The following is a 12,114-nucleotide window of genomic DNA, read 5'->3' on the forward strand; positions in this document are numbered from 1 at the left end:
CCAACACCAGTCTATGCGGACACTAGGGAAGGTGTTGGATTTTAAATCCAACACCTCCCCCCCCACCCCCCCCCCCCAACGCAAGTCGCTGTTCCGACTTGCGTAGTAAAGGTTTTCTAAGTAACAACGTGTGTGTGCTAACGTCCGCGTAGTAATGGCATGCGAAGTAACGCATGCTAAGTAAACGCCGTTTACCATGTTGGTGTGACCACCAGGAAAGTACGCACTAGGATTTTAGAACACAAAAGTGCGATTAGGTGTGCAAAACAGATTACCAAAATAACGAAACACTTTTTTGATATGAAACACGGACAAGACTTACTGAGCTGGACGGTTCTGGATAAACCAAACCTGAATGCCAATACTCCTGAACTCACGACCAAGCTCCTCAGACTTGAACAGAGATGGGTGTACAGGTTGGGGACCTCGGAATCGGGTGTCAACGATGAGATTCCATGGTTGGCACTCTCTTGAACTTCTGGCCACCATTTCTACCGCCAATGTTTCGTGTTTACCTTGGCACCCTTACCCCCCTCCCCATCCCGCAGTGCGCGCCACAACGGCCACCTGTGCTGTACAGACCGATGCTGGTCACCAGCACACCACCTCGACACCCCCCTTTTTCCCCCCACACTAGGGTGCGCCACTTTGGCCACACAGCTTGCCCGCGATAAGCGACTTGCAGCGTCTGCTTCCTGCATCACTGGCCATCATTAATGGGCGTGTGGGTCATCATCATCTCCATCCACTGATTGTTTCGTATAGTGCAGTATGTGTCCTACTCTGCTCGCCCGTGCCCAGAAGGCTCCGGAGTTCCTGACCCCTTGCGTCTGTTTTCCAAGTCGCCCGCATCGAAACTACTACTTGCAGCGCCTGCTTCCTGCACCACTGGCAATCATTAATGGGCGTGCGTACCATCATTATCTCCATCCACCTGGCATGGTGCAGCATGTCTCCAACACTGCTAGCCCCATAGTTTCAGACCCCTTGCGTCTGTTTTCCTAGCCACCCGCATCCAAAAACTACAACTCCCATGAGCCTCATGCGCACTTCCGGGCACACGCCGTGGAAGAACAATAGTTACTTACCTGTAATCTGTGGTTCTCCAGTATTGATGTCTTTCATAGATTCACATGCCTGAATCATTCCCCGCAGTCGGAGTGGGAGTCCCACGGTACATAAAAAAGCAATAATTATGCACATAATAACCATAACATAGGTAACCTAGAACCAGGAAGTAAAGTAGTCATAAACTACAAGGAAAAAAACTTCCACATCTATGACTTGTCCAAGTCATTATATAAAGGCCAAACTGCAGCCAATCAGGCGACAGCACCCTCTAGAATGCTCTCATCAGAGGCTGAGGTTCTCAGATTTTCTTGCACAAGAGTGAACCAAGTGATAAGAGCATAAACCAGCCTCTGAGGGGAGGTGGGTGGGTTGCATGTAAATCTATGAAAGACACCAATACTGGAGAACCACAGATTACAGGTAAGTGAATCAGAATAGAAAGCAGTACGCCAAGAATGCGCGTAAGATGCTATTTGTAACATAAACATATGTACAAAAGACATTATGCAATAACATAACTAGAATGCCATACTATGCATAAATACATGTATATATGGTTATACAGGGCAATGCTATGATATATAATAATCATATCTGAAATGCGTCTGAGAAATAGTACAGAGGAGGAGGGAAGAACAGAGGCTCACTTTATTTAAAAAGATTACGGAGAACCGCTTGTCCTACGGATGTATCTGCATCACTGGCAGCCTCCAAACAGTAGTGCTTGGTAAAAGTGTGTCTGCTGGACCAAGTTGTAGCTCTGCAAATTTGATGAAGAGGCACACCAGCAAAGAGAGCAGTAGAAGAGGAGATAGCTCTTGTAGAATGTGCTCTAGGAGTTTTTTGCAATGGTCTTCCTGCTTGCTGATGGCAGAGGCGAATTGCGGCAGAAATCCAACGAGCTATAGTCTGCTTGGATACTGAATGTCCCTGCCGCATCCTTCCATAGGCTACAAATAGCTGGTCAGATTTACGGATTGTAGAAGTCCGTTGTAAATAGAACTTGAGACATCTTCTAATGTCAAGGGAATGCAAAGTTCTTTCTGCGTGTGATTGAGGATTGGGAAATAAAGTTTTTTAAATGATAGGCTCGTTAAGATGGAAGTCCGAAGGCACCTTAGGCAGAAAACTGGGGTTAGTGCGTAGCACTACTGAGTTCGAGGTGAATTGAAGAAAAGGTGGATGAACAGTAAAAGCTTGAATGTCACTAACTCTCCTAGCTGATGCTAAGGCCAATAGCAGCGACGCTTTCCACGATAGAAATTTTAAATCCACTTTATGAATAGGCTCAAAGGGGTGCTGCATGAGTTGTGCAAGCACCACATTAAGATGCCAGGATGGAGGTGGGCATCGGATGGGAGGAAACATCCGAAACAATCCTTTGAAGAACTGCTGAATGATCCTGTCTGAAATAGCTGCCAAAAATACTTTCAGAGTAGAATAGGACAGACCTGATCTTGCCAAGTGTAGAAAGAACGGTAAAATCTGTTCCGGTTTTGCATGAATTGGGCGAATATTGGCAGATTGACACCATAAGCAAAATCTCTTCCATTTAAGCCTGTACGTCTTAACAGTGGCAGGCGCTCGAGTATTGGCTAACACTTCCTTACAATCCGTAGGAATGTTCAGATGTGCGAATTCAAGGTGTTCAGGCGCCAGGCTGCTAATTTCAGAGAAGCAGGGTCCGGGTGGCAGATCTGTCTGTTCTGAATGAATAGGAGGTTCGGTATTGGTCGAAACTGAATGGGCGAGGCTATCTGGGAGCGATGAGAACTAGGCGACAAGGTTCTCTCTTCATCTTCCGGAGAACTATGGGAACGAAATGTATCGGAGGAAAGGCGTAAGGATATATCTGCGACCAATTCATCGAAAACGCATTCCCGCGTGACCCCTTGTGGGGAAGCCAACTTGCTAAGAATGGGCATTTGCGGTTCTGATTGGTCGCAAACAGGTCCAGGTCGGGACGACCCCACTCCTGAAAGACCCGATTCAATGTTGGCCGATGTGACTCCCACTCGTGATTGGAAACTGCCGATCTGCTGAGGGAATCCGCTAGGACGTTGGAGACTCCCGGAACATGGATCGCTGATAGGCTGATTCTATGCCGTATCGCCCAGTCCCAGATTTCTTGGGCTTGAAGAGAGAGAAGGGGAGACCTTGTTCCTCCTTGTTTGTTCAAGTAGTGCATACTTGTAGTGTTGTCTGTCCGAATTAGTACTGAAGATCCCAGGATGATGGTTCGAAAGGATTTTAGGGCTAAAAAGATGGCTCTCAACTCTAGAAGGTTGATATGCCACGTTTTTTGCTGGACGTTCCACTTGCCCGCCATCCCTTGAAGGTGTGCTCCCCATCCCTCGAGGGATGCATCTGTGGTGATGGTGAAATTTGGGGCTTCTACCAGGAATGCACACCCTTTTTCCACGTTCTTTATTAGAGTCCACCAGAGTAAGGCTTTTCGCATCTGAGGAGTGATGCGAATGATGTCATCGAACGACCCCGAAATCTGTAACCATTGGTGGTTGAGCTCCTCTTAAAGGGGCCTCATTCTGAGATGGCATTTGGGTATCATAGGGATGCCGGAAGAGATCATCCCTAGAAAAGACGAACAGCCGGTCTGAAAAGCACCTTTTTGATCGTAAAAGGTGGGCTAGCTTGCAGATTTTGTGTTGTCTTTCATTTGAGACAAATGCTTGGGTAAGCTGAGTGTCTAACGTGGCTCCCAAGAAGGTCTTTCTTTGTGATGGAACAAGATGAGACTTGTCGAGGTTGATGGAGAGACCTAGAGATTGGAAAAGTGACAGACATCTTTGAATGTGTGTGTTTGCGGTTGGAAAATAATTTGCCTTGATAAGGCAGTCGTCCAGGTATGGAAAGATTTGAATCCCTTCCAGACGAAGGTGTGCAGCCACTGGTGCCAGCACCTTGGTAAATACACGGGGTGCTGAACGTAGTCCGAAAGAAAGGACTTTGAACTGAAAGTCCCTGCCAGCCACTCTGAACCGCAAGAATTTTCTGTGTCTGGGTAGAATTGGCACATGGTAGGCATCTTGGGTGGCCATGTAATCCCCCGCCGAGAGGAGCTGAAGGATTTCTTGAAGTTTCAACATTCGGAAGGATAATTTTTTCAGGTATTTGTTGAGGGAGCGAAGATCGAGGATGGGGCGCCATTCTCCCAACTTTTTCATTATCAGGAATAATCTCAAATAAAATCCTGTTCCTCTTTGTAAATGAGGGACCCTTTCAATCGCTCCCTTCCGAATCATCAAATTTATTTGGGAAAAAAGCTCCTTGAGATGAGCAGGAGTTGGGCCCTTGGGAGGAGAATTTGGAGGAATCTTTATGAATTCTAGAACATGGCCTCGGGCCACGATGTCCAGGACCCACTTGTCTGGTGTGATAGCAGACCAGTTCGAGTAATATTGGGAGAATCTTCCTCCAACTCTTAAAGGGGTGGGCAGTAGAAGTGGTGGCAGGTTTTCATTGCTTTTTAGCTGAATCCCATCCACGGTAGGAGGGCCTTCTTTTGTTTTGCGAATAGGAGGTATTTCGCTGTCCGTATGACTGTTGTCTTTGGGACTGATATCTCTGATTGCTTTGAAAGGACTGGTATGACCTTTGTTGGCTGTAGCCTGCTCTATTGGAAAAGGATCCGCGTCCCTTAGCACCCCGAAAGGGCGGCTTGCAAAATTGAAGAGTACCGAGAGATATTGCTGTCTCGGTATCTTTTTGAGTGGCCTGAAGGGCCTCTTCGACATGCTGGCCAAATAGGGATTCTCCATCAAACGGCATGTCAATAATCTTTGCCTGAACCTCCTGGCGAAAAGATGTCGACTTTAGCCAGCCTTCCCTTTGCAGAACTGCAGCACCCGCTAGCTGTCGAAATCCTGTGGATGCAACATCCACGGCCGAATCTATTATCTCAGCAGAGAAACGCTCCCCTTCTTGCAAGATCTTTAAGGCCTCACAGACTTTGATGGTTCTGGCAACATGTTGGTTTAGGGAGAGATGTCCGACCACATCTGTCTATCGTACCTCCCTAATATGGCTAGTGAATTAGCAGCATGTACGGTCGTCGCTGCCATGGTGGAAACCTTCTTCCCAATAGCATCCAGTCGTCTGCCGTCCCTGTCTGGAGGAGCTGTAATTGGAGAGGAGGGGTTTCTAGCTCGTCTTTGTGCCGCTTGGGCAATAACAGAGTCAGCTTTCGGGTGGCCTATGAAGCAAGCAGGTGAGTTATCTGGTGCCTTATACTTCTTGTCTAGCCGAGGCAAGACCGCAGGAATAGAAGCAGGCGCTGTCATGACCTTCAGTCCTTCCTTCCAAATGAAATCAATAATGGGAATGGTCCGTATCTGTTTCCTTGGCTGATCCTTAAAATCGTAGAGGAAGCACTCATCCTTCCTTATCTCCATTGGTAGAAGGAACCTTTGTGTTGCCCTTTCCATAAGGAGATGAAAGCCTCCGATATCGACTGGAAGAGAGTCAATGGGAGCTGGAGTTGAAGGGGACGGAGTTTGATAGTCGTCCCACTCCGTAAGAAGAGATCTATCGTCCAATTCTCCTTCTTCCCTATCATCATCAGTGGTGTTAACATCATGGGAATGGTGACACTGTACTGGAGAAGGTAGTCTGGGAGACCTCAAAGAAGAGCCAGAAGGTTGAGGCATAGGTGTCGATGAAATGGCCGATTCAGATGGAGGAAAACGGCGATAATAATCGTCCCAACATATATTGTAGATTAAGCAGAGCTAGAGGCATCTGTTATACTCTTCGGACTCCTCATCATCCTCCCCCGAGTCGAGTAATTTCTCAGGTACCTCAATAGGCACCTTGGTAGAGAGATATGAAATGGAGAGAAAGCCTCCAATGAAGAACCACGTCTCTGTAGCAAAGAAGATGCTGTCGTAGACGGTGCAGAGGAGGCCGTGGCCGTAGATGCAGACCAAACTTGCAATTCTGTGCAAGAGGACAATTGAAGCGTCGACGAGGGGGCAGCCGACGGTATCATCGACGATTGTGCTGGCGTCAAGGAAGTAACCGTCAACGAGGCAGTCGTCGCAGATGACGCGGTAATCTTCGCGGACGAGGCATTTTTCGGCGACGAGGTGGGAGTCAACGACGAGGTAGTCTTCCTCGTCGACGACGAGGCAGTCTTCGACGTCGAGGCGGCCGTCGATGAGGCAGTCTTTGACAACGAGGCGACCGTCGACCAGGCAATCGTCGACGAGCTCTTTCTAGCCTTCGCCGTCGACGGTGCGTCGGCGGTAGATATAATGTCCTTCGTCGACGAGATGGGCTTCACAGAGACAGAGATCAGCGTCGACGGAGATGAGGCTGATGACATGATCATTTGTGGTCTCGGCGACGAGAAGGTAACAGTCGACGTCGAAGTCGCATTGACGATTTTCGTCGACGGAGGAGTCCGCGACGATGCCGTCGACGACAGGATTTTTCTCTGAGGTAAATCTTTCTCAGGAAGTCGTTTTGAAGCCAGAGACTTCACAGTCTTTGTAGGGGGCGTAGCAGGCAGAGGCTTACCCTTAGAAGTTGGGGGAGCCTTTTTTGAGGTAGAAGGCAAATCAGAACCCTTAAAGGGTTGCGTTTTTCTCGACACCTTAGCCCCAGGAGAAGACAGATCCTCCTAAGCCATCCTCTTCCTAGAGGACATAGATGAGCCAGAGACAATACTTCCCACCTCAGATAAGGGGTTGGCTTGATCCTTAATCTTCTGTAGCCACAGAAGTAGTCGCCTTTCTCTATCTTGGAAGGTTTTCTGAGGGAAGGTCCTGCATATCTTACAATCTCTCACCTGGTGATCAGGATAAAGGCAATAAATGCACTTCTTGTGGGGATCTTCAGAAAACAGCCGGAGCTTCCCACAAAAGTCACAAGGTCTAAAGAGAGATTTATTTGAAGGTAACATCTTGAAAGAAGAAATTCCAGAAGAGTAGAAGAGTACTGCGCAGAGCTCAGGGAGACTCCCTTCACACGACGTGCGGTAGAAAATCTGAGAGCCTCAGCCTCTGAGGAGAGCATTCTAGAGGGTGCTGTCGCCTGATTGGCTGCAGTTTGGACTTTATATAATGACATGGACAAGTCGTAGATGTGCAAGTTTTTTTCCTTGTAGTTTATGACTACTTTACTTCCTGGTTCTAGGTTACCTATGTTATGGTTATTATGTGCATAGTTATTGCTTTTTTATGTACCGTGGGACTCCCACTCCGACGACGGGGAATGATTCAGGCTTGTGAATCTATGAAAGATACCCAAATATTGGAGAACTCAGCTACACTTCATTTTCCACACCACGTCATGTGTGTATATATAACAGAAGCCGTTCTGACATCCGTTTTCCTGCCCCTGGACGTGTGCTGAGTATCTGGACGTATCCACGAACAGTGGTAAGTGATGCCGCTCCCCTGCCCTCCTCGGCACCTTGCAGTACCGAGGCTGCACCCGCTCTCTCTCCCCTGCCGCACGCGGCTGCTGAGATCCTGTCTTTAGCACATTCAGGCCATACCACCATGCCGCTATCGGCAATGACTGCGCCCTAATACCCCCCTTTCCCACACCCACTCTCCGGCACCAGTTGTACTCGTGACCCTTTCCGGCAATACACACGCCCACGCAGGGATCCTCCCTGCTCTGGTCCAGCCCCGCCTCATGTCGCGAGCGGCACCGTGTGCCCTGGACCCAGCGGGCATCGTTTTTTCTAGCTAAGAAGACGACACTGCAGGGCTCCCCTGCTCCAATGCATTCCCACCCCAGACAGCCCTCAATCTGATGGCAACACTGCTTTACCCTTCTCCCCCGCTTCCTCTCTCACCCGCTTCTGCCCGCTACTTCATGCCCCTGCAAGGATCCCCTATTTTCCCTTGTTTTAGTTCAATCCTACTTTTGTCACAACAGTTAACAGCCCTCACAACGCGGGGGCTGACTGCTTGTTTCATGCAGGGTTCGTCCCTGGTTTCCACCTGCTGGTTCACCGGCCCCCTTTGGCATTGAACCATCCCCACTCCCCCGCCCCCCTCCCCTGGTTTCCAAATCACGTCCATTGTTGGCAATTCCCGGGGTCTTCTGCTTGTAGGCCTGTGCCTTCTAAATGACACTGACTCTGCACAGATCCTTCGCTGAGTCGAACCATGGGCCAGATGACATTCCAGTCGCACTTACGCTCTATCTCAAAATCCCTCCCTTGGGATCTCCTGTTTTTAATACCATATTCCTCTTGTTGGCAGGTTTTGGTGCACGTACCACATGGCTAATATGCCGGGACAGATGTAGTGAATTCCGCAACCTACAGTGGTGTGTCACACGTCAATCTTGATCACACATTGATCTAATATGTATATGTGTTTGAGAATATTACTACTCAGGAGGTTTTAACTGTGTTTTTGACTCATGATATATTTACCCAGTATATGCATTTGGTGACAACATGCCTTTTGTCTCTATTATAGGTTGTATGCAGTATATACTGAACAGTCAATCATACTGGTTCAGTGTCATACTTTAGATTTATTCAAGTTTACATGCACCTAATTATTGCAGTAGCTGAACAACTGACCCTGAAGAAGGCCATGACACTATTATAGGTCTTTCTGGCCGAAACATGTTGGTCTAGTGATCTACACATTTGTCTCTAATGTCGGCACTGGTGTTATCAGCTTTTCACTGTTTTTAATCCTGACGCCGGGTAGCTGAATAAAGTCACAACATAGCCAACCTTGTAGCCAGTTTTAAATTTTCACAGCATTGCACCTTTTTACACACAAGCCAGTCTCACATAGGGGTTTAGTACACCATGCCTGACTCAATAAAAACATCCCTGAGCTCCCCCCGCGCAGAGAGGGGGTTGTAGCCCACGCGAAGACTAGGTCTTTCACATGAGGAGGCACCCCTATGATGAAGCATGACACCTCTGGTGTGTGAGGGGAACCGTCCTGAAAAGGGAATCCCCCTATCTTGCATGGCAGAGTACATTGAGACAGCTAAATAACCTCCTTCTAATCCGGACCCATGGCTCTCTTTTTGTGTGATATTAATTTGGTGGGGAGTTGGCTCACGCAGGTCCTTAAAACTTCTCAAGCCCCCAAGTGTATTTATGGCAGAGTATACACCCTGTCCAGGCAGGCGCCACAATCCTAGTCAGATACAGAAACTAAATTAACCTGTGCTCACCCTCTGGTAGCTTGGCACAAAACAGTCAGGCTTAACTTATGACGCGTCGTATTCGAATGGGCACTGCGTCTGTTCTAATCTGCGCAAAGGTGTCACTGCACTGCGTCGATTTTTGCAGAAAACACCTGCAGGACCCACTTCTGAAGCCCAGGACTGGAGGGGGGCCTTCGGCAAGAACAGCACTCACAGACGGCAGAGTCCAGAAGCACCAGCAGGATTGCGAGAAGTCTTTTCTGACCCTGAGACTTCAGATAACAGGAGGCAAGCCAACAAGCCCTTGGAGAAACTTGAGTTCAAGGATGTAGAGAGCAGGTCCAGTCCCTCTCACTCCCACGCAAGAAGCAGCAGGCCAACACAGAAGAGCAAGTAAGAAAGTGAGAGTCCCTCCTATAGCACTGCAATCAGCAGGACAACACAGCAATGCAGGTAGCAAAGTGGCTGTCCCTCCTACATCACAGCTGCTCTTCTTCCATGCAGAATGTCCTTAGTTCCAGCAAAGTTCTGTTTTAGTGGTGTTAAGGGTCCAGTACTTATACCCAAATGTGACTTTGCAGTGGTGGAGACATCAACGAGGCCTTTGAAGATAACAAGGTCCCTGCATTTTATGCCCTGGCTCCAGATACACTACGGTGGGGTATGCAGCTCTTTGTTAGGGACCGGCACAGCTCTAATCAGGTGCAAGTGTGAGCTACTCCCTCCCAATCTACCCCAAGAATGCCCATTAGCCTGGTGATGGGCCATCAGGATGCAAATGTCACACCTCATGTTCCCTTGTGTATCTGTCTAGAGGAAATGCATAAAGCCCAGCTGTCACCCCACCCAGATGTGTAATCCGAGACAGGCAGAATAGTTAAGAGAAAAGTAAGAAAATGCCAACTTTCTAAAAGTGGCATTTTCAGAATTACAATTAAAAATCTGACTTCACCATAAGTTGTGTTTTAAATTGTGGGTCACCAAGCTCCAAATTTCTATCTGCTCCCAATTGGAAATTACACTTAAAAGGTGTTTAAGGCAATCCGAGTGTTAACTTATGTGAGAGATAAGCCGTGCAGTAGTGAAAAACAAATTTAGGAGTATTTCACTAACAGGACATGTAAAACTTAAGAAGTACATGTCCTACTTCTTAAATACATTGCACCCTGCCCATGAGTTACCTCGGGCCTACCTTGGAATGATTTACATGTAAAAAGGAAGATTTGGGCCTGCAAGAAGGTTAACTTGCCAGGTCGACATGGCAGTTTAAAATTGCACACACAGGATCTGCAGTGGCAGGCCCAAGCCATGTTTAAGGGGCTACTGAGTGGGTGGCACAATCAGTGCTGCATGCCCACTAGCAGCATTTCATTATCAGGCCCTGGGTACATATAGTGCACTTTACTAAGGACTTATAAGTAAATTAAATATACCAATTGCGGATAAGCCAATGTTACAATGTTTATAGTACAGAGCATATGCACTTGAGCACTGGTTAGCAGTGGTAAAGTGCCCAGAATCCTAAAGCCAGCAAATTTGAAGTCATCAAAACAGGAGGTTGGGAGGCAAAAAGTCAGAGAAAACCAGGCCAAGGATGCCGGGTCTAACAAATGGTATTGTGCCTTGCACTTACAGCGACCTCTCTGGTCCCAACTTGTAGTCTAAAAATGGAGAACTGGAAAAGGGATACACACAAAGTGCAAAAGTGGAGCGCCTTCAGTTTCAACCCAGTCTCACATGCTCAGTGTAGGCCTATGAGAAAGTTGTGAGAGCAATCATATGATATTAAAATTGGCTGTTTTACTAGGGTTGTCAGTGAGAATGTGTCTCATTTGTAACTTCGACAGTGCTGCTCCCCAGGTCTCCGTCTCCACTTCTCAATGGCAGATGTTTGACAGGCCACTTCTTGGCTACCTCTGGTATAATAGTTACCCTTCCTTGACATGCTTTGGACATTTTTCACAACATTCTAGTTATCCTTGTCATAATAGAGGCTATCCTCAAAATATTGTGGGCATTCATTACTACATTCTAGCTATCCCAGTAAGGACAGACGTAATGAGTGGCAGGTTGGTGCCCAAAGTCATAGAGGCTTGCATAGGAGCATTTGAATAATGTATAGGTTTGTGAAGTCTTAGATATTATAGTACTGAAATCCTGCCAAATAATGGCAGATGTACTATTGCTTGCAAATTAGGTACGTGGTCACTTTTCTTTCTGATATTTGAGAGTTGGTTAGTTGGGTGCATTACTCAGCACTGTGTGTGAGCGTGGAGGTGGTTTTGTGGCTGAATATGGATAAGTTACTTACCTGTAATCCTAGTTCTCTTCCAGGGGTATCCTCTTCAAAGTCATATGCACTGAATATTCCCGCCCATGTGCGGGGACCCCGGAAATAATAAAAATGATATATGCAAAGTATATATATATATATATATATATATATATATATATATATATATATATATATATATATATATATATATATACTTTGCATATATCATTTTTATTATATATATATATAAAATCATTTTTTCTTATACCAATGCAGCTCCCATCTAGTAGGCTAAACAATGTCAAACACAAACTGCTTTTGCAAAATATATAAAATATATACAAAAACACAAGAGGGCAAGTAGCATTTGAACTCTGTTTTTAATGAGTAAGCCTCATAAAGAAACAACTGCAAATAAAAGCAGACTTTGTTAGCCTACAGGCTGCATTGCAAACCAATAGCATAGAAAATGAAAGCATTTTCTTACAAAACTGGCACCGTGCCTTTAAGGCAGTCATGACCCCGAGCTTCCCTTCATGGCTCAGGGGTGACAGGTCAGTTCTTTGCGTAACCCTGAAGATCAGGGAACAAAGATATCCTCAAACAATGAAGAA

The sequence above is a fragment of the Triturus cristatus genome, chromosome 8, assembly GCF_964204655.1.
Source record: "Triturus cristatus chromosome 8, aTriCri1.1, whole genome shotgun sequence".
NCBI lineage: Eukaryota > Metazoa > Chordata > Amphibia > Caudata > Salamandridae > Triturus > Triturus cristatus.